Genomic DNA, 24,248 nt, shown 5'->3' with positions numbered 1-24,248 from the left:
CGTCTTTGTTGACACAATCTTTATGGCGCAAGCTGATGTACGGTAATTAGGCTGCACATGCGGAAATAAATGAGGATGGCTAATTGATTTATCGATTGATTCTGGTGGCAAGGTACTTGGAGGGTGTATGGAAGTAGTAAGGACGTAGGTCTCTTAAGTCGTATATATGAGCAGTCATACTTCTCGATAATACTTTCTATCTTGTTTGGAATATTGTCTAGATGATGTTCAGCTGAACATCACACAAGTACTGTAATTAGGAAAGAAAGACATGAAAAGGTGATATTCTGAAGTCTTCTATCACTTAATCGTTACATGCTCAATCAAAATTAAGTAAAAGGATTTGTCTATATAAAATCAAAATCACTGCTAGTTTCATAAAATCATCATCTTCTTTCCCACATTTATCCCTACACGAAGGGGTTGGTTGCCTGATGCGCCTTTCCTTACAACGTCAGGCATGGTTTATTATTTAGAAGAGGGGTTTTTACGACCGCATGCCCTTGCTGTCATCAACCACAGTTATTGGCAGTGGGCCTCGCCTTTGACTAAAAAGTCCACCTGTAGGGCAGCAGTTTCTACAGTTATTGGCGGTGGACCTAACCTTTGACTAAAATATCCACCTGTAGGGCAGCAGTTTCCACAGTTATTGTCGGTGGGCCTAGCCTTTTACTAAAAAAGTAAGACTGCAAGGCAGCAGCTTTCCTTTAAGTCGCCATTTACGACACGCAGGACCTACAGTGGTCGTATTCATACACCCCTACCACACGGTGTAGCTAGTTGCATAAAGTAGTACTTAATCCCACAGAAATTATGACTATTTTATTCCATGCTTTTGTTGGTCGTTTTTACGTTCTTATTTGCATTTCCTTTCAAAATATTCCTATTTCCGATTAACCTCTCCTCTTGCTACGTTGCCTAATTAACGCATTTCCCCTCTGGCTTCCGGAAGCCAAACCATACTATAAGCAAATAAAGTTGTGGTGAGGAGGTTATTTATTTAGCTTTGGGAAGTCAAACAGAAAATTGTGATCATATTTAAACAAATGTCTATATACATGCTTGCTCTGTTTTTTCTATTTGATATTGCGGTATAGAGGCATAAAAGAACAACAAATATCTAATTAAGGCAATGCACACACACGGGATGATAGGGAATGTAGTATACTCATGTTACCGCATTTGTCCGGTTTATGGGGGTGCAACCTCGTTCCACTCGGTTCGAAATTTCAGCTACATAGGGCTAAAAAAACACTTTAATGGCCGTAATTGACTGTCTCGATGAATGTCATAGAACTACAAAGTGCTTTTTATAAGACTTGCTGTAATGTTTATTCAATTTATTTTAAGGAATTCATGCTAGGGGCATAACGAGATGACAATGAAAATAGCCAAGACCATCAATAAGTTGCGTCTTAATGACTGCTTGATGGAATGATTTCCAAAATTTTGAAAAACCTAAAGCATCAGCATACTTTTGGTTTCATGTGGGAAGAAGTAATATGGTCGAACTGGAAACTTTACACTGAGAAATCTTTTCAGACAGTCCACCAAGACCTGGTAACATCTATCAGTGAATTTAAGAAGTCTTGCGTTATCGGAGCCAAATCACCAGGTGTTTTACCCTATTCAGAGGTGACCACTGTCTTTACAGGGAGGTAGCTTTAACCATCGGTAAACTAGTAGCTATGCTCATATCACAAGTAAAAATGAAATACACTAGAGGTCCCAGAACTCGAACCTATGGAACACCAAATAAAACAGATCAAAAATCACTTTAAAAAAATCACTATAACTCACTGATAACGTTCTCTTTTAATCAATGTGAATGATACTAAGTCTGCAGGATTTGACGAAAAATACAAATTCATAATTATTATGAATTAATGATCAGCAAAGGGTAAAGCAGCGCTAAAATGAATATGAACACTTCAGAACTCATATACAATGTCTCATACAATGAACTGAGGGTAACGAATTAGACATAAATGGACATTACAAGCAATTAACCACTTCCTTTAGGCATACTGGCTGCCACGATGCTAGTGTCTAGACTTAATGTTCTTATATGACTGCTTAAAGGTAATTCTTGTAAAAGCTTAGAGAGCACTTGGAATCTTCCAAGTTGCATTATTAAGATTTTAAATAAAACCCAATAAATTGATGCATTAAGCGCGGAATTCCTGAAGAATTATTATAAAAATAAGCGGAGTTAACGAGATATATCTCCTTTTACTAAATGCATTCAATAGAAATTTTCTCATAATAAAAAAGAACATATTATGGCACGACAATCAGACATCTATACCCAAGTATTCATGAAAGATTAATTATACACGGGAATAATGTGGTTTGCAACGGACATCAGATTTACACAGCACAACGTATCTTTACGTCTCCTAAATGATTACCAAAATTTTTGTTTGTCATACAAAGTTCAATTACGAGAACTAATAACAGTCTTGTCATTTTTTTTGGTGAACTTGATATAGCTGCAATAGAAACAAATTTAAGCAAGGTCAGCTTAATGTCCCCTAATTAGTTAAAAAAAATATAAGAAAAACATCAAACCTTTCTATTTCCATGCAATTTGCATATAAGATGTGTTCAGTGATGATCATTACTAGATTTAACATTTCATAATTAGTAATCGTCAAGACCTCCCAATGCTACTCGTAATTCATAGTTTTTATCACGATCATTTATAAAATTATAATTTAGATTCTGAAATATATTTTCCCTTACAGCGAAAGCTAATGTATAAATTGTTGCAATTCATATTTTCATATCCGTCCATTAAATCTTATAGCAAATCATGAAAGGTTTGGAAATTTATCACAATATATCTTGATGTTATTTTTAAACGTTGTTCATAACTTTCATGAAGCACCGGACTTCCTTTCATCCGGCAAGAATTGCTTCATATTGTACAAATTGAACAATTTGTAAAACTACTTCTGCGTACGGAAAGTGAAAAACTAATTCAACAATCTTTTACCTGATATCCATTTATTTTCATGTTCAGTTTGACATTTACGATATTAATCCGGGAAATTTCCAGCCGTTTACAAAATGAAAATGACCGAAAATAACGTCCAGATGAATCTGTAATTATTATACATTTCATAACTTGTGACTTAAATTAGTTTAATTTTCTACACCGATTCAAGATTGATTATAAGGGTCATGCATTTGTCTCAGAAAATTAGTTTCTTATTTATCTTCAGCTATATAAGCGATTAAATGCAAATATGTATTCAATTTGCAACGACCACATATGATACTGTAATTAAAATGATTATTTGTTCTTTTCCAGGTAGGCCAGAGCTTTAGGATTTACACACTACTACTACGGCACTCTAACTTCCAATTCAAGGTAAGAAAAATGATGGCTTACTAAATGAGTTATTCATATATTTTTCCTTAGTTTTAACGGGTCCACAACCGCAGGCATGCCATTGTGTTACGTCATCAGTACAAATACCTCGTACTTAAATATCATATCTAGTATTGCTCTTCAGGCAGCTTAAAATTACTGGAGCCGAACATGAGCAAATACACGCGCACACACCTCTCTCTCTCTCTATCTCTACATACATGAATATATAATATATATATATATATATATATATATATATGTATATATATATATATATGTATATATATATATATATATATATGTAATGTATATATATATATATATAGATATATATATAATGTATATATATATATATAATATATATAGATTAATATTATATATATATTATTATGTATATATGTGTATATGATATATGTATTATTGTATATATATATTTATATAGTATATATAAATATATATATATCATTATATATAGATATATAATTATATGGTATATATATATATATATATATCTATATATGGTAGAATAATATTTATATATATATAGATATATATATATATATATTATATATAGTAGATATATATCTATATATATATATACTTGCATGTGTATCCAGTTGCCGAAGTATACTACATACGGACGACAGCGTGTGTTCGTGTGTTCAGGTGATTAGTGTGATTCTGAGAAAAGGACTAGGTAGTCTGCGCTATGTCAAGATTCCGCCCGAGGCCTCTGTTGCAAAGTACCTTTTTCGTTATATAACTTATTCTTCATAGCTGGGAAGAGGTTCATTATTCCTCTCACTGAAGTTTCTCCTGCACTCACGTGTTCAGCGCGCATAACTGGGAGCTTGGATACTCTGTTTTTAAGAGTCTGGAGGCTCAATTAAACTTTCGGAAGAAATCTGTCTTTGTTATTATTATTATTGGGCTAAAAGGTTTTCAGGGATGAGAGGGAAAAATTATAGTTTGTTAGTTACGACATGTACCATATGCGGAAAATGTCTGTGTTTTTCAGAACTCTAAGATCATTTTACCTTTAGTTGTTATAGAAATTAGCAGTACATATTTACTGAAGAGAGTTTTAGACTGTTCCTGTAAATTATTTACGTTTATGCTTGACGTATATCAACAAATTCTTTTTTTTCAATATATTGTTTGTTTATTTTCAACTAAAACTTCCAATCTATTTTCATCGTTGAATCCGAAGTAGCTTTGATAGAATAATGGGAAGTTTTATTTATGATATCCTTATTTTTTATCATGGCTTCAGTGTTCTCTATTACAAGTGATAAAGTCAAATTTTGGCAGATGTAAATGACAAGTTTTATTGTGCAATTGTCGCATTCTTTATCCAATCTTCTAACAATGCATCTTGCAGCTTTTACAGATGAATAAGTTTACAGATACAGAGAAAGCAAGTCAAGAAGGGTTATACAATTTTCCAGAGAGAATTATCCCATCGGGACCATCAGGTACGTGATGATGAAATTATGATTAACAAATCCCCCATTATCAAAAACATGTTCTTCTCCTTCCTTTTCTTTTTCTCCAGTCCCAACTACAACCAGCATCAGTCGACTAATAACCGGGGCATTATTCATTGTTGGTCAGCAGAGATAGGTAGTTTATGAGGGAAATTCCCTCTCTCTGCAGTGAATCTAGGTCTAGAGAGAGAGAGACAGAGAGAGAGAGAGAGAGAGAGAGAGAGAGAGAGAGAGAGAGAGAGAGAGAGAGAGAATATACTCATCTAAATGAACAGAACGGTATTACAGGAGAAGCCAGAGAGGCTCCAAGCAGAGGGGCCTCTTTCAAAAACGACTGAGATATCAGCTCAGAATTCCAGACTTCTTTGAATCACAGGAGTAATATCCCAAAGAACGTTTCCTCCCCCATGATGTGCGTGCCATTTTTGTATTCAATATCCTTGATGGAAATCACGTGGCGAGCCTTTCCTAGTATTAGTGGAAAACCATGAATGAAAGCCTTAATAAGGGAAGCATTTAACTCGGAGTTTTTTTTTTTTCATCTGCGTTATTCACATCCCTTGTGTGTGTGTCCTCATTTACTGGCGAAGGGAAAAATGTGTTCAGCGAGAAATTGGGGGGAGATTATGGCCACCATCGTTATGAACAAGGAAGAGCAATTATTAACGAAAATCTGATTGGATTCTGAAGAGAGCTGGCTGGGGGTAACAAGTGGGATTCTAGGGGGCCCTAGTTTCAACATGTCAGTATCCTTTACAACGTGAAAAATAATGAATAATGAGAAAAATAAGGCTTAAAGAATAACGAGATGAACTGTAAAAGCTATGATACACATTTATTTCCAATTTTTTTTTCTTATAAAAAAAATATATATAGATATATTTTTCAACTTGCTTTGATTTTTAAAAATAATATACGACTCTAGTACTCCGCCCAAAAAGTAAATACCCTTACACATAATGGCTAAGAAATCAGATTAATTCCAAATAACGCCATATTTACGGGTATATATACACATTTCAAGTGATATGATATATGTAAGTCTTTCGTGCATACCGAGTTGTCAATGGGTACCAGTGACTGAAGGGGTCAAGCAACAGGGCGTGGGGTAGCATCCTCATCCCAAAAAAGCTGCTGCTACATGAAGAGGCTATATACCTCCAGCTACAGCCCCTCCAAAGGGGGAAAAGTTGTATGGTATATATATGTACATATATATATATATATATATATATATATATATATATATATACTGCATACATATTTGTATATGTATGTGTGTGGGATTTTCAATTACATGTTATTAGTTAAGTAGATGACTCCTGGAGGGTTATGACTTTACAGTTCTTCACTAAGTATCTGATTAAACATTCAGTACAACAAAGGCAGAGCAGATATTTTAGTATGAGGTCATTTGTCGCTTCTACCCATGGGATCGATTTCTAGTGCCTAGCTGGTTAAGCGAGGTCCCTAATTCAATGAGCCAACATTGCTTAGCAACTCGCAAGCTATGAGAAACAGGTTCGACTCCTGGGTGGGGACGGAAGTTAGGTAGGAATGCTCCCTTGAAAGACTTCTTGTGTCTCAGTTGACAAAACCTACGAATAACGTACCTGGATGTTAAATGTCAGCGGTGGTCGCAATCCGATTTGATAAACGTTCTGGGCGAACAACGTCATCCCGAAGATTTGCTGGGAAATGAACGGCTGGCGGCTGACATCACCCAACCTATTAGAAAAAAAGTATGACTCATAATAATGATGAACAGGAATCGCTTATCTTAATATGCAAATATGAGAAACTCATTAGAAAAACTTATTAAATAGGTTCATAGATAGAGAAACAGTCAAGCAATATAAAATCATATTGCTAAACAATAATCTGTTAAAATCAGCGGCAGTAAGAAAATAATAATAAAAAAAGTTTCGAAGGAAATCTGACAGAATGCTGCATATTCTTATGGGAAAAATTCGGAAGTTGGTGGGAATGTTTGCTTAACTTTGCAAGAGTAATTTTGTTTCTTAATTTATAAAAAGTCTTGTTCTTCAAGTGGATAAACTTCTTTCTCGTATGTTATTTGAATTTCAGAAATTTTTTTCACGTCGAAATTTTAACGATCGTTTAAAGTAAGGTTTAGCGTCATATTTTTTCATATCTGTTTTTTTTACACTTAGTTCACAAACACCAAATGTTAATGAAACTGAAAACATTTTGGAATTTATTTAGTACAAGAGACAACTAAATGAGATATAAATCTAGAGATACGTTCAGAATGCTGCACCTTTGTTGATTAAATATATTCAGTGAGCTCATAATAAAAAACTGAAGGAAATATACTAAACGGAAGGCCGATAAGGTAAAGCATACTTAAGATGAACGCATACAGTCAATTGGTGTGTGGGTGTATTTTTGGGCTTGTTCAAATTGAAATGGGTCATTGATCATCGCCAGATGTTTCTAATTTGAAGAGCTGACTGTCGATAGGTTATGAGTAGATGTTCCAAGAATGCAGTAGACTGTTAGATTCACCCTGTCTCCTTTTCAGACAAGAGTGGATGTTGTTATGAATATCTATTACTCCTCTTCTTATATAATATCATATCCTCATGACATTGTTTTTCACTTTGGTAGTTGAAGATGATATCCTCAAACATATACCATAAATGAAGTTGTTACGATGAGAGAGGAAAGGTCAGTTGTTAACAAGTAGGCGTAATGTCAAGCTTATAGTCCAAAGTAGGTTGGTGGTTGGTTCACTGAGTTGGAGGATGCGTTCATATTCAATGAATTAGGAAGGGAAGCGCATATGGTCCCGACATTGAAAAGAAGGACCGCGGTCGATGAACTTAGGGTTGATTATAAATCTGATGCTTAACATGAATGAGACCTATTATTTTCATTTGACATCTGTTCCCCACGTTAACAAACATTTTTCAATAAAATATCACTCTCGGAAATCTATGAGTTTCTAAAATAGCTAATTACTAAATAATCGTCTTCATTTTCGGGTGACCCGCGAGCCGACATTCTGCTTTTTTTTTTTGGCAAGCAGTAGCACCATCTACTTTAGCCCATTAGTCAGGGACGTCTCCTTTTTCAGTTTTTTTTTTTTTTTTTTCTCTCTCTGCCAAACTTTGGTACAGGAAGCGAAGGCTAAAGAGTGGAAAATAATGAGACCTTACTGGAATAAATGAAAAACAAAACGCCCTTGACATTATCTGTGAAAGTCCCTGCTTCCTGCAGTGAGGTCCGAGACCATAAAGGCAAGTGGAGCAGGGAAGGTATTCACAGTCATTATTGTGTTTGCAGAAGAGGAAGCAAATAAAAAGGGCTCGAATTGATTGTCAATATAAAGCCCTATTAGAGGATAGGAGGGCTGTTTAACTACTGGAAATCTATACTAACGTACTTTCGAAAGTTAGAGAACGTGTTTTGAAGTACCCTTCAGAAAATGTTTTCTAGTGCAACCTTTATCAGCTATATAACGAAATATGAGTAAGAGACACAAACTTCTTTTGAACTGAATATTGCAAATCTGTCTGTCCTTTATTTTACATCACAGTTTTTCTGTGATAATAAAGAAAATATCAAAGCTACTTTCTGCATGATCTGATGTCATCAAAGCTATAGGCCTAGACTCCATTTTTCTCCTAACCATTATTATGTCAGTCTCTCCCGACATTTCATTACACGTGTCAGATGCGGACCAGTGCACTGGAGGTTCAAGCAATATATTTAAACACACAGACACACACACATATATATATATATATATACTGTATATATATATATATATATATATATATATATATATAATATGTATGTATATGTATATAAGTATATATATATATATATTTATATATGGACAGAATTATTACTATTTATTATTAGGTAACTGTAAATGGTCCTTGAAAACCATTCTATTTGCGAAAACAACAATGTAGTTCTACTTAACATTAAAGAGACTCACAAATCGCATAAAAATGTTTGGATAAATAGATTTATTCCGCGTAATAAATTCTGTTACCACATTGCTCCTCTCTCTCTCTCTTTTCCTTTCCCTCCCTCCTCTCTCTCTCTATCGCAAATTTTCAGCGAACGTATATGTAATTGAATAGCTAACCAAATATTTTATATTTCCCTGAACACGAATGTAATTGTCCTTTCGGAATGAGTATTCGAATGAAATGCTAATAGATTTCTTTTCCTTTTTTATTTCAAACTTTTAAATGAAAGGTTCATTAATATTTATGCAACGTTAGATAGGGCGCTCACCGGTATTATGATATTATGTGTAAAAATTTATCAACAAATACTATTTCTTTTTGATTTCAAGTATTTCTTTTGACCACAGTTGGATGCGGCAGCCAATATATTCAGGGCCTTCGCATTACTGTTATTGTTTTTGTCGATATTATTATCATTATTATTTGTTCTCCGACGAAACGTTTTGAACTACAATAGGTTTCAAAAAGCGTGGTTGTTTCACCGTTTTCAGAGCTTCATTAACTATCACACACACACACACACACACACATATATATAATATATATATATGAATGAAGTATAATGTATATATTATATATTATATATATATATCTTATATATATATATATATATATATATATATATATATATACACATACAAATACAAATATGTGTGTTCGTATAAGTGTACGTGTGATTTTATAAAAAATGAGGCAAACATCCATGTCTTAACCTAATTTTTAAGTTTTCCCTTTGTACTATTTCATTTTCACATTTATCCATATTGTGGCTTTTTCATCATTTGTATATAACTTTTAATACATATTTATTTGTATGTCTATCGATTTTCACGAACACACCTGTCTATAAGACTACATTTTCCTGGATGATGGAAGTCCCCCAACCCTTTTTATCTAAGTTTCAGAATCCTGTAGTCAGAAGTCCTACCAGCTCTACTACTCCTTAGGTAACTTATAAACTTTTTCAGATGGATACAAATATGATATAGTTCTTGGTCCCAAGACGCCGTGCCGTTGTGGAAGCAATAGACGTCCTTGAGGCTAATTTTAATCTTTAACGAAGGCCTCACCGTGCTATGTCTAATAGGCCTAGTCTACAACAATGCAGGTTATAGCAAGGCAAAGTATTTAAGAGGACCATAAAAATTCAGCATTTTCATTCTGGGTTGGGAACCCAATACTGTCCAGCTACTTCATTAAACCTAAGTTCAAAGTCCGTCTGGAAGGATTTCGTCAAAACGATAACGACACTAGGTGGATAAACGAATGTAATTTCTTTATGTCCACTGCAGAGTTGCAACATCAAGAAATTATATTTCCGAAAGCACTCTTCACACCTTCAGCCTGTAACAGTCATGCCATTGATAAATCTCTTATGGTAAAATAAAGATTAATCTCCCTCTGATATCCGTTGTTACAGCACAAGCACCCAAATTTGTTTGTCTCACTATAATCTTCCTTGGTTTTTCTGTATGTAGTAATTAAAATTGATATATATTTAAATATAATATATATATATATGTGCGTGTGTGTGTGTGTGTAGTTGTGTGTGCGTGGGTGGGTGTAAAATCTACTTGTCACTTTTTCCCAGATACGTAAAAAGTATTTATTAGCCACAATGCCCTCTTACCTTGTCGATTTCTTCACACTGAAAGGCTTGTCACTACGAAGACTGGAACCAAATTGAGAGAGAAATGACGTTTTTTTTCTGATTCCCGGCCGAGCATTCTGGAAAAACTTTATTTTTTTCTTAATTTGGTTCCAGGGTTCGTAGTGATAGGCGTTCCCAAAATGTGAAGAAATCGGGAAGCTAAGAGGGCATTGTGGCTAATAAATATTCCACATAAAAATATAATATAAGATAAAAAAAATGCGGGGTATATAGTAAGATTAGAGAAAAGCATTTCTTATGAAGTAAATCGCATAAATCCAGCTCTGTAGTTGACTAAAAGAGAACTGATCTACTTGGGAACGAATGAGCACAGCGGAGAGAAAACCGCACAAAGCAGACCTATTTATTCTCTAGATATCATCTCAAGGGCCGTTATTTACAGAAGAATTTCAGAAAATACTGATAAAGGTTTATATCTCCGAACGAAAACTTAAATTTTACCCAATAACTGAGGACAAAAAACGTAGGTTGTGTTCATGAAGCAGAGATAAAATTCTTTATAGCGGTATGAGAGCCGTAAGTAAATCTCTAAAAGTTGTTTTACGACCTCTCACTTCTGCACCAAACATCCCTGTGAATGTTTGCACATCACACGCATAAAAAAATAAATGAATAAAAAATAAACTTTTGTAGCCTTAACTTGCATAGTGTCAGTATTCTAAAGAAAAAAAATGGCTCCCAGGTAGTAAATAAACAACGACTTTTCTCTTATTTTGTTTTTTAGGGCTAGAAGCAGGTAATCTTGTTGGTACACATTAAGGAAACAAAATAATAAGTTGCTATTCTATGAATGGTCGTTCGTAACGTTTATAACAGTCTTAAAGGTACGTTTCCAATGCCGCGGCTAAAACGACTGTAGTCGTGAGACTATAGTCACGCGCACTCCTCATTACATCATATGGCAACTTTTCCAATGAAGCGTCTACAAACGGTGTCATTCCATATAAGAGAGGGAGTACAAACTGTGAGCGGTGCGACTACAGTCATTGAGCCGTGGCATTGGAAACGCACCCTAAGCCACCAGGATGAAGGGGCGGGTGAGTCAGTTACTTCAGCATTTCAGACGTGGGCTGCAAATCAGGTATCATCAAATTATTGCTATAAGAACGATCCAAATAAAGTTCTCCCAGTATCATTCTCATTTTATTCATAAGAAAGGTTGGGAACAGCCTGGACTAGAATGTTGATTTGAATATGATATTCTTATTGAATTTCAATATCTTACCGTAATCACCAGATCTGACATTTTCCTAACTAGATTTGCATGTTTCGCTGGTCAAAAGCCTGAGTATTATCCTAAAAAACATTTCTTAAATTTAAAGTAGACATGGCTGTATATTTTCTTTTGAATATTTAAGAAAATCCAGGGGCAAACCTTTCATTTTATAACTATTATCTTTTCTAAGTAAAAGATAAAAAAAAGAAAACAAGTCTGTACGTGACTGAATTACCCATCAATCTCGACTAAAAAGAAATAAACTTAAATCATGACGCCAAAAAATAAGGAAAAACGACGTATATTGCAATCTGTAAAGAAGAATAAGAAAAACCTAACACAATACTAAGGCTCTTTTGGATTCTCGAGACTCACTGTGCTTCACTGCCTAACGTATCGGACTCTATTGCAATTTTTTAAGCACCGAGTTTTTTGAGATGGGGTTCTTGGCTCCACGCCAACACTGGAAGATGCATACGAGAACTTACAGTATCTGGCTTTCATTGGAGATTACTCTCTTATCTAAGTATTAAACAGACAAAGAGTAATTTTATTTTATAAATCACAACGGAGTAAACACCTTCTTGCCTGGTATAAGCATTGCTGTTTCATTTCAATTATTGCATTTATACATTACGGCTTTGCAGTATTTTGCAAAATGAAATAGTAGCGCATTCTTGAAAGCATTGAATGCAAGTATAGAGTTAAAATACAATATTTGAAATCTGATCTGGATATACTCTTTTAAATAGCCCAGTTTACCCAATCACAAACTGAAATAAAGGTTCATTTTAAGAAAGCAAGTTGAGCCAGTATATGAGGTGAAGAGCTGAGAATGAAGAAATAGTAGAAAAAAAATCTTATTCTTTACAGTTTCAGGTCCACAAAGTAAAGTATAAAGCTGAAATAAAAAGTTCCAGGTGAGAGGTATTGCAACATCATCCTTACTTTGGATTTACTTTTATAAAATATCCTTGTTTACCCATGCACAAACATAAGTGAAAGTTCATTTTCTGATAGCAAAATAGCGCCAGTATGAGAGGTGAAGAGCTTGGAATCGAAAATTCTTAGGCGAAAATATTTTAGACTGGTGACATTCCACAAAATGCAATCCTTTAAAAAACACGCATAATATATTACTTTAAGAGATTATATGCACTCCCTATCTAAAATATTACTGTAACTGAGATACTGCATAGCAAAGATTTCAGGTTTCTCCCTTTTATATTATCCTGGAAAAGTGGTATAGAAACAATAGGGCTGGGATGCTATTCACTGGAGCCTTTGATGAAGCCTTCCATCACAAAAATTTAATGGTGAAGGTCATGGCAATAGTGATGTTTGATTTAACACTATATGATTAAACCTGATATTCCAGTCGACGAAGTTATTCGACAAAAGACTCTAAGATTAGATGGAGGGTGTAAACACGCCACTTTGGGGAGTCCCTCACTTCTACATCTCCCTTGGATGACTGCTTTCAGTTATTATAAGGCGGTGATGTTCTTTGTGAAACAAATGACCTTTAGAGCCAACCTGATACCAGCTTTTCAAAAGACTCCCCCTTCTCAATTCTGAATCTGGATTTTGATTACGTTAATTTTCCCGCCTCACCCAGTACTACTATGATATATATACATACACACACACACACACATATATATATATACATACATATGTATATATATATATATTATATATTATATATATATTAAATTTCACACTGGATTAAAGATATCAAGTCGACTTTGAATGCCTGCTATCTCTTTGTGTTTGGATATAGAACTTTCATTGATTGATAAGCTGATATTTATAATAATTTTTTTGTGATTAAAATAACCACCCCTGGCAACACCTCCTACCTCTCTCTCTCCTCTCTCAAGCACACACACAAAAACACTTCACGTAATTTGTATGGTAACTTACTGTCAGGTCATGCATAATTCATTTAGCTATAAATTAATTAACCAAATTTTAACAAATCTGTATGCACTTCTTAGTTAGTGCTCGATCACTACTGGTTTCAGATAGGACAAGAATTTAGGAGTATTCTCAGGAGACGTCACTTGCATGTCGCGCAGTTGCAAATAGAAATTAATCCAAAACTTTCGTGTTACCTTTAGGATTGGTGTCATAAGGTCAATCTACTCATAATTAAATTATGAAGCATTCGAAATACTGGAAGGATTTATTTAAGACTGTGTTTAATTTGAGAGTATGACTCATAAAATTCCACGAAGAATCAACAGAAGTTTGCCCAAGTACACAATAAACATACAGATAGGGACAAATATTTGGCATATTACACGCGTATCCCAGCACTGGCATATTGATACTGCATGAAGGGCCAGGAAAGCTTTTAGCTTTTGGTTGGAATAATGTGTAAATATACCATGCAGGTTAAATGAAATTTTCACATTCATAGCAAACAGAAAAATGTTTGCTGCTATTAACGTCCGCATGAGAGCCATTACAATAGCTTTTGGCTAAAAATAAATTGTTTGTTTATCCCTTTTTTCCTAATTTTTTTTTTTTTTTTTCCAGCAGGACAGCAATTCATATAGACGTAATTTTGCCCCTCTCCTCGTAAATGGATTGGACTGAACGCTGCCGGATGATGTGCTGATTGACATTATTGATGCCAATCGGGGGTTTTCAATTGTTTTCTACAAAAATAAGCGCCGCAGGAAATTTTCCACGACAGTTTCCTTTCTAATAGAGCTTGATTGCTTCCTTCGTTGCCAACTTTGTCGGCAGATTGAAAATTAGTTTCTTGAAAAAGAAAAGAAAATTGATGGGATAATTTTTAGTACTAGAAAGAAGCAATAAACGTCGCGCGCGCTTTCGAAAGTTACAACGCCTTGTAAAACATAGGTACATACACACATACTTCATACATACATATATACTATGACTATATATAAATATATATATATATATATATATATATATATATATATATATATATATATTATATATGTGTGTGTGTGTGTGTGTGTGTATGTAAGTATGTATGTAATCAAAACGCAATCACGTGTGGAGTATAAATAAATTTCTGACTCACATCGGGATGGTATCCAAGTGACTTACATGGGAATCGAACCCAGGTCTTCCAATTGATGGGTAGGGGGCCCATCGACTGAACCACAGACAATAGAACCTGGAACCTGAGTACTAAAGTACCTGTGACTTTTACCGGGGCAGGCTTGCTGCTTAGCATACTGGCGAGTTTTACCCATTTCCTGACCCAGCAGTGACCTAATTGGTAGCATTTTATTCAGATTATCCCTTGTGAGTGAAGATGACAGAATTAATCAACATACAATTCCATGTGGCACAGAAATCAGTTCGTAACTCACATCGGGAACGAACCTAAGCCTCTCAGTTGAAAGGCAAGTAAACTAACAACTGAAAGTCCTGAGTTCGATCCAGGTGTGAGCCAGCGGTTTATTTCTGTACCACACGTAATTGTGTACTGGTTACCTTTATCATTCACATGGAAGGGATAATGCTGTCAGTTGGGTCACTGCTGAGTCGGGAAGTTGGGTAAAATTCGCTGGTGCCTAACAAGTAATCCTGCCCAGATAAAAGCCTAAGGTACTGTGGTATTTAGATTACATCTCTTATAACGTGCGTAGCTCAGTTGGTAGCTTGTTTGTTTGTTTGTATGGTGTTTTAACGTTGCATGGAACCAGTGGTTATTCAGCAACGGGACCAACTTCTATCACCAGAAATACACATCTCTCACTCCTCAATGGAATGGCCGAGAATCAAACTCGGGACCACCTAGGTGGGACGCCAACACCATACCAACCACGCCACTGAGGCGCCTCAGTTGGTAGCATCCTTGCCTTTCAATTGAAAGACCCGATGTGAGTCAGAAATTATCATCGGGACGACTGCAAATTGGTTTGTTGACCATCCACCCTCCAATCATCAAACATATCAAATTACAGCCCTCCAGCCTCAGTAGCTTTGATTTCATTTAAGGTTAAAGTTAGTCGTGATCGTGCGTCTGGCACCGCTGTAGGTGTCAACAACACAGGCCACCACAGGGTTGCAGCTGAAAGTTTCATGAGCAGCGGCTGTGAGTTTCATGGTCAGTGGCTGAGTTTCATACAGCATTCAGAAAACTCGATTGTGACGAAGAAACTTTGGCGTATTTTATTTTTACGGTTTTATTGGCATTGCTTAACATTCATGACTTTTGCTATGGTCCTGACAGCCTAATATATTTTTGCAATCTATTTCGTTTGACAGAAGGGTTCAATTTCCCTTTGGCTCTTTCGTGAATGTGAATAAATCATTTTTCATTTCTGCACCGACGTTACTCGTACCTATTAGGTATATGTCACGTCTTTGGCATTTGTATCAATCGATTCTCGTTAAATTTTTTCTTTTATTTTATCAGCATCTTTTAGTCACTTATCTGTAGGTTATCGCTATTTCAGAAATAAGCTCTACTTAATGTTCTTACATTTTATATGTCTTTTTGTAGGGTGTAGAATTACCCTTTTCAATATGGCACTTATTTACGTTTACCCATCAAATGGCTAAATTATATTTCCTGAGCTCGTTTTCAGTTTCATTTTTTTTAGATATACAAGCTTTCAAATTAAAAGGCATTTTTCTTTCATTCGCTTGGAATGTTCAGCAATGCTTTATAAATAGATTCTCGCACTGATATTATTTCATTTCTAAATCTTGTATGGTAATGTGCACTCTTCATTTTATAGGATCTGGAGTTTGAGTTGTTATTGTTTTACAATAGTCTTCCATTTCAATATTTCTGCATGTACGTACTTGTGTGTATGTGTGTGTTTCTACTCGCCGCGCCGATAGCTTTTCATTAATCATAGATTTATAGCACATGTCCAGATGATTCGATTGGTTCGCTTTTTCCGATTTTTTTTTTCGTCTAACGAGGGCATTTTGGTTCCGTTCAGTTTGAATTTTTTTTTTTTTTGTAATGTGTAAATGTTTGTGACTCGGGTTTTGCGATTGAAAAGTCAGCATTGTCTGCTATGACATCAAATGAAAAGTCTGTTTAGAAGCGTGATTAGATCTTCATTTGTTTGCAGGGATAATCATTGCTTCATAAACCGTGGCCAATAAGAATTTTTATTTTTCCTTCATATTTTAGGAAACACTTTTCTCTTTCTTTATCGTCGCAATGATTTTTCTATTTTAACTGATAATGAAACAAATCTATCGCCAACAGTATTTTTTTGCCCTTTCAAAAGAAGCACCTTCACGTTAGCCATGAAACATCCCGTTTGGCTGCTGCATTTTCGCGCAGAAATTCGGATACGTTTCCAAAAGGAAATGGAAGAATAATTGGACCCTTTCCTGCATCCGCCATTGAAGTGGTATTGCCGCCTGCTGTTTCCTGTGACTGCCAAAGACGTTCATCAAATGATCATTAGTGTTTTCACAGAGTAATGGAAAGCTGGGATCAGACGACCATTCCTGCGCTCAGTCCCTACGCCTCTTAATAATGCTGAATGACAGACCGATTTTATGCCCAAGCTTGGAAGGGTGTTATAAGAAAAATCTGTTCGTTCTCTGTTAATTGTTAACGGACAAAGCCTTTACAGAATTACGAAACGTGGGAAACGGCCTCTGAAATCGCACAAACATTCTTTGGTGTTTGATATCTGTTATGCCTTGAAGCGTTGCTTGATAATGACGAAGCTGCCTACCCTTTTAACTCGGACCAAGATCACGGCCACCCAGTAAAGGGTTAGTGCCGTCAGTGCACCTCACGTGGTGCACTGTAGGCGTTACTGAAGTGTCCTTGCAGCGTCCCCTCGGACCCTAGCTGTACCCAGTTTTTAGCCTTGTATTTTTCCTGTATCATCGCTTCCCTCTTTCAATCAGACTGTCCAGCCTCTCTAACTATTACTTCTTAGAGCAACAGTGCGATTATCTCTATGTACATATATATATATTATATATATATATATATAATCTTTTAACATAAAAAAAACTAAATTGTTGATTTATGCAAAGTAAAGAATTTCCCACAAGAGTATCACCAATTCTAAACTGTATAAACTTGAAGTATTGGAAGTCAAATATATATAATTTCATCAGAAAAAATATTCCTTTATACCTGATCAGTAATCTACTATACGCATATAATAAATAGCTATACATTCCCCTGTAACAAATAAATGAAATGCTGATTCATGTCAAACAATCAGTATATATATATATATATATATATATATATATATATATATATATATATATATATATATATATATATATATATATATATATATATATATATATATATATATATATATATATATATACATAGATAGATAAATAGAAAGATAGATAGGGCATGGTTGTTATAACAATTACATATATATCTGGCAAAAGGTAACCAGTAGTTCTATATACATATGTATATTTATATACATATATTTTACACATAATATATATAAATAATTCTGCATATCCATTTTCGCCATACACATATATACACAATCACACACATATATATTTATATATATATAAATTATACATATACAGATCCATATAAAACTATTGCTCTCATTCGCCTTTGTTACAGGATACAAACAATGCATGTTAACATAAGCAACATCTTGCCAGCCTACTTATCGCCAAGTATTTTTAATAGCAAGCATGAAAAAACAACTATGTGCAAGTGGTATTGCATTTCTTGAATAAACTGGGTATTGTTTAGCATGTTTAGATACTTTGGTATTTCGGGGAGCATTTTATTGCGAGCTTTAGAACGACACCTAAAGAGAATGTTTGAATAACGGCGACCATAAGTCTGGACTAAAATTCGAACCAATGAGCATAGGCCTAGGGTTTACTTAGCAAAGATTCCTTTCATCGTTAGTATTCTGAAAGGCTATTCCTTCCTAAGCATGATGATTCAGTATCTTTAACCATAGAGGAAGAATGTTATTTATTCGAAAATAAGAGTTACTTATAATGAGGTTTAAATGATACAGCTCTTAACGGATGAGTGGTTAAGGGGACAGGTGTAGCCTATACTACCAAACTTCATTTTCTCCTTAATCTTAATCTATAAGGCGTATTATCATTTAATGTAAATAACAATTAAAACAGGATTTATTACACAAACAAATATACAACCGTTTTTACTTTGAATCAGGATTGTTATCCATGGTGTCGCCTTGAAACGCTCTCACGTACCGTGAGATGATTAACCACTAGGCCTAGTTCCTACAAAGCATTTTTAACACGAGCTTTTTTTTTTTAACGATTTAATGATAAACTGATTTCAAAACTGAAATCGCCATTGCATTAACGTATCACAAAAATATGCTGGAAATATGGGACACGTTTACTGAGAAAGCGTGTCAACTGCTATAACAAGACATGCTTTTACACAAGATGGTTAACTAAAATTCACTATACTTTGCTCACCTCTCCTGGGAAATGCTATTGTTTTAAGAATTCCTGTGTCCATATCTGCCATTAATAACGGCACTACGTAACACACGAAATTATGAACGAAAACAATCGCGGGACACAAAAGGACCAATTCAATTTGCGCGGGTTGCGGGTCGCAGGGGTTTAAAGATGGCAGCAAGGCTGTGCAGCTGCCGCTGCATGCAGCGCTTCCTGGTGGCGGCGTACCAAACTACGAAGCACAGATGACACTGCCTTTAGATCATTGTAGTACTTTACCTCCTATTTTCTGGATTTCTTTATCTTGTTGTCCAACCACTCCTTATTCTCACTGTCTTAACGAAAGCGACCCCGGGATTAGCTTGACCTCCTAAATTTCATCAAATCAAATAATACTTTCATGGCTGCATCTCAAGTTTCGAAAACCCACGATTGTATGATTAAGGTATTGTGGTGGCCTGACAAGATTACTGCCTTCCTATTGGTCGACTATTTTCACGTCACTAAACAACAACCAATGAGAGAGCTTGATTCTGTTCTGCCGCCAAGACGAATGTTTTATGATGTCTGTTTGCACATGTGTCTGATGAAAACGTGCGTTGTATATTATGTTTATGTTTCGGTGTTTCAATATTGTGTTTTCTACTTCGGAAACGTTTTCCGTTACTATACAGGAAGATAAATGTGCGTGCAAATCACCGAGTAACTGTATCTGAATCGAAGACGTGACCTTACGATGCTTTCAATGCAGATCTACGGAATCGTTATCGGTAGCGCGGTGGTATAAGCGTGTAACGTATTTTTCTTAGTTATCGGTGATTGAAGTCTATTATAAAACGTGAATTTCTAGGGATTCAGTAACTGTATGTGCTCGTGTGCAGTACGAAGAAGTAATGGCAGAGTACGACATAAGTGGATAAAGTAGTGCGCGACACCAGTCGAGAGTATTAGCCATTACTATCAACACAATCGAAATGGTGCCGTTACGGTGAGTAGCCTACCCTTGGACATGTAGCTTATTTTGGATGTAGCATGATTAACATGATTTATATTTTTCGGTGTTTAAAGCAGATGTATATATAAATATGTTTCCCGTCGCTCAGAAATGGTTGGGATGTTATATACTAATAAAATCCTTAACGGTGAACATGCATAGGTCTAGGCTACCGATAGTGTAAAAGATTTTCAGTCAAATGGGAGTCTGGGAATTCATTTGCAAAACGTCTCAGATGCTCGAGAAATGATACAATTAACTGTTATGCTTTGGAAATGAATTGTAAGGAACGCTGTTGTTTCTAGGCTAGTATGAATGCCATGTGATCGCCTCGTAAAATGTTATTTAGCAGAAGGGAATGCTTAGCCTATCCTATAAAGCGTACAGAGATTGTATATTTTATATTGTAATTACCAGCGAAGTCATTTATATACATATATACACATACCTACATACATATACGTACGTACATTCATGCATAACACATGAGCTGTTATAAATCGGAAGGAAAAACGTACTTGGGAACACCCTGCCTTAACTAACCTGAACCAGTGGCTATCCATCCCCTGTGCGAGTATCAGAATACCACGGGTATAAAATGTGTCGGCGGTTGCAGGCGGAGACTCGGAGAATTCCGGCAAATAAAATAGTCAGGTAGAAGAAAATTTTATAACATTCATTTTTTCTGTTGCGCAAAATTCACTAAGAATACGGCAAATTCCCGTGGACCTAGTTGCATGAAAAGTAATGTTTTATTTTGTTTTATTATAAAGATCAGTGTAACTTCAATGATGTAAAATTTTGCGTAATTTTGCTGTATTCTAGATGCCTGAATCAAGAACGAATATCATTAATCTCCCTCCGGGCGGATTCTATGTACGGTCACTATTATAATTATAATATGGGGTGTAAGTCTACCCTTTTTACTTCGTGGATTTTGGATGCTGGGCGGCATTTACAGTCTTAAATGCTGTTTTTTCTAGAGTGTTTTGAGCCGGTAAATATTATAAATTGTTCATGATAAAGAAATATGATAAATTGATGTTTTATTTATTTGATTTATTTATTTAATTTATTTATATATATTTAGTTATTGGTATACAGTTACTAACTAGAGGTGGGAACGTGAAACTCACAGACACTTGTTATATAGGCCAAATGTTGATTGGTACGCTAACGTGCAAGGAATTATTTCTTCATCCCACCTGCCACCCCTATATGTATTTCGATCTTTAACTATAAGTGTTATTACTAATATCACGCACTTACACACACACACACACACACACACACATATATATATATATATATATATATATATATATATATATATATATATATATATACATTAAGTATTTATAAGTATTATAAAATGTCATGTGAAAATATAAATTACATACATACTGAAATGGAAGTTGAAGTAAGAAAAATGTTTAAAATGCCACAGTCATTGATGATAAGCAAATATTTAAATGGCAATAACGACAGACTCGGATCTCAGCTCAGTTGTGTCCCGGGGAAAGGGAATACGTAAGTCTCACGCAGATTTAGAGCAACAGATATCTAACCTCGAAGCTAAACAGCCTCGTGAGAGGAGTGATTTTTGTGCGGGATCGATGACAACGGCCCACTGTGGTTTTTGATAAAGGAGTCGCTTTTCTCGCGGGAAATGCGTCCTGAGATTTACGCTCGTCTTTATCCTGGCATCGCCAATACGCGTGATGAGGGAAACTTTGCACAACATTTGCATCTGTGTACTTCGGGTACAGTGCAAGAGGGAAACTTTGATTTTATATTTTTTTAAAGACGTGACAGCGCACAGGAAATTAAGATTTAATGTACTTGTCTTTTCCACTTCAGAAGTTTTTAATCGTTAAAATATATTTTTGCTTTGATGAAGTCCTCCCCTCCCTTTTTTCATAATGCCAAGATTTCCGGTGGCAGCAGATATATATATATATATATATATATATATATATATATATATATATATATATATATATAAAATAAGAACAACAATATTAAAAGTAAATGTAACTATGTAAACTTGTGCTCTATATGAAATTTTGCATGCAACCCTCATTTGACCCCAGGAAGGTTTTCGCGTAATTTCAAACACATACCCCCTCCCTCTTCCCCTTATAAGTAATGTGGTGAATAAACACTACGGATGGGTTTATCATACCTCATATTATGTACTGGAGACATTAGAAATATATTATTGAAAATGCCTTTCTTTCTTGTGATTAATAATTCCGTATCAAGGTTTGTGTTTAGGTTTAGTTGGGATCTGTGTTTAGGTTTAGTTGGAGGGGTGTGTTTAGGTTTAATGGGGGCATGTGTTTAGGTTGAGGGGATTTGTTTAACTTCAGAAGACAGCATTTGTTTAGGGTTAGGGTGGGGTGCGTTTAGGTATAGTGGGGATGAAGTTGGGTTTTATGAGGGATGTATTTAATTTTCGTGAATGGTGTGTTTATAGGCTTAGGGGGCGTGCGTTTAAATTTAGTGGGGATTCATTTAGGTTTAGTAGGACAGGTATTTATGTTTAGTGGAGGATCTGTTTAGGTTTAGTGGGAGGGGTGTTCAAGTTTAGTGGTGGATGTGACATAGTTGGGATGTGTTCAAGTTTTAGTGGATGATATGAGGGTTAAGGGGGTGTGTTTTGGTTTAGTTTGGGATGTGTTTAGGTTTTTGGTGTGGCGTGTTTCGGTTTAGTAGGGGGCGTCTCAGTTTAGTGGGGGTTGTGTTTAGGTTTGGTGGTTTGTGTTTAGGACTTAAGGTTTAGTGTGGATGAATTTAGGTTTAGCGAGTGTTGTGTGTTTAGGTTTCGTGGGACGGGCGTTTAGCTTTAGTGGACAATGTGTTTAGGTTTAGTGGTTGTGTGTTTTAGTTTAGTGGGGGTGTGTTTTGGTTTAGTAGGGGATATGTTTAGGTTTACTTGTGGTGTGTTTTGGATTAGTGGGTTGTGCTTAGGTTAAATAGGGGGTGTTTCAGTTTAGTGGGGCGTTTGTTTAAATGTTGTGGGGTTTGTTTAGATTTAGTGGTCTGTGTGAATCGATTTAGGGGTGTTTAGGTTTAGTGGGGGTGTGTTTAGGTTTATTTGGACCGTTTAGATTAAGCGGGGACATGTTATTCAAAACTAGACCACGTGTTACTTCCTTTCTAATGTAACAAAGTTTTCCTGGGCAGCACTGGGTTGTCACCTAATGCATACATACATACATACATACATATATATATATATATATATATATATATATATATATATATAATATATTAATAAGATATAAAATATCTTTCCATTAGTGATTCAATATGGAATTTACGTCAAGTTTCCCATTTCAGTAGCATTAACTATCTCGCATTAAACTAACAAGCACGGCAAACTCAACGGAGGTCGATCCGTTTTTATGCTTTAATATTTCATATTGATAGGATTGAAAATGGCCCAATATTTGTACGAAAATGATAGTTACAAATATCTATATTCAGTTTTACTTTAGGGCAGATTTTTTTGTATAACCCACATATTATTTTCTTCATCATTTTAAAAACATGTGACATAATTATTGTAATTCTTTCAATAGGCTTTATATGCATAGTAGAAGGGTAGTTTTAGACGCAATATAATTTTCCTTGTGCAAGGTACATTGTATTTATTTTTTATTTTCATTCCTTGTAAGACTAAAACGGTAGCCCGTAAACACTGTTATTTCATTGTTATCAGTTTGATCTCTCTCTCTCTCTCTCTCTCTCTCTCTCTCTCTCTCTCTCTCTCTCTCGTTTAATGTATCACAGTGTGACCAGTTTGTGTTTGGTGACCTACGTATAAAGTTTTCATACTAGTAGCACCTGAATTTGTTGTAATTTTAAAATTGCATTGGTTAGGCTTTATTACACAAGTGCGGGAAGGCGTAGCAGTAAAACAAAGGCTGAGAATAATGAGGTGAAGTTCGTCAAGAATAAGAACGCCTACCGTGGTGCTTGAAAAATTTGCTAAAATGAAATTGTTAAGAGATTATATACATATATATAATATAATATATACCATAAATATATATATATATATATATA

General features: G+C 35.1%; 1 long non-coding RNA gene across 2 annotated transcripts in view; it reads right to left on the bottom strand.

The window, feature by feature from the left end:
- The window catches only part of LOC135208448 (uncharacterized), an 86,487-nt gene extending 66,876 nt beyond the window's left edge, over positions 1–19,611 (bottom strand). Inside the window, exons 1-2 of one of the 2 annotated variants that reach the window (XR_010313165.1) lie at positions 19,460–19,611; positions 6,480–6,594 (exon numbers count right to left, since the gene is read on the bottom strand). This is a non-coding gene — a long non-coding RNA (uncharacterized LOC135208448). Of the gene's footprint in view, positions 1–6,479; positions 6,595–19,195; positions 19,344–19,459 lie in introns of those variants that run through there. The other variant, XR_010313166.1, reaches the window with a different exon arrangement.
- Between the last annotated feature and the right edge of the window lie 4,637 nt (positions 19,612–24,248).

Source organism: Macrobrachium nipponense, chromosome 35 (genome assembly GCF_015104395.2).
Source record: "Macrobrachium nipponense isolate FS-2020 chromosome 35, ASM1510439v2, whole genome shotgun sequence".
In the NCBI taxonomy this organism is placed as follows: Eukaryota; Metazoa; Arthropoda; class Malacostraca; order Decapoda; family Palaemonidae; genus Macrobrachium; species Macrobrachium nipponense.
The sequence above is the reverse complement of the archived record's forward strand: the minus strand, read 5'-3'. Positions and strand labels throughout refer to the sequence as shown.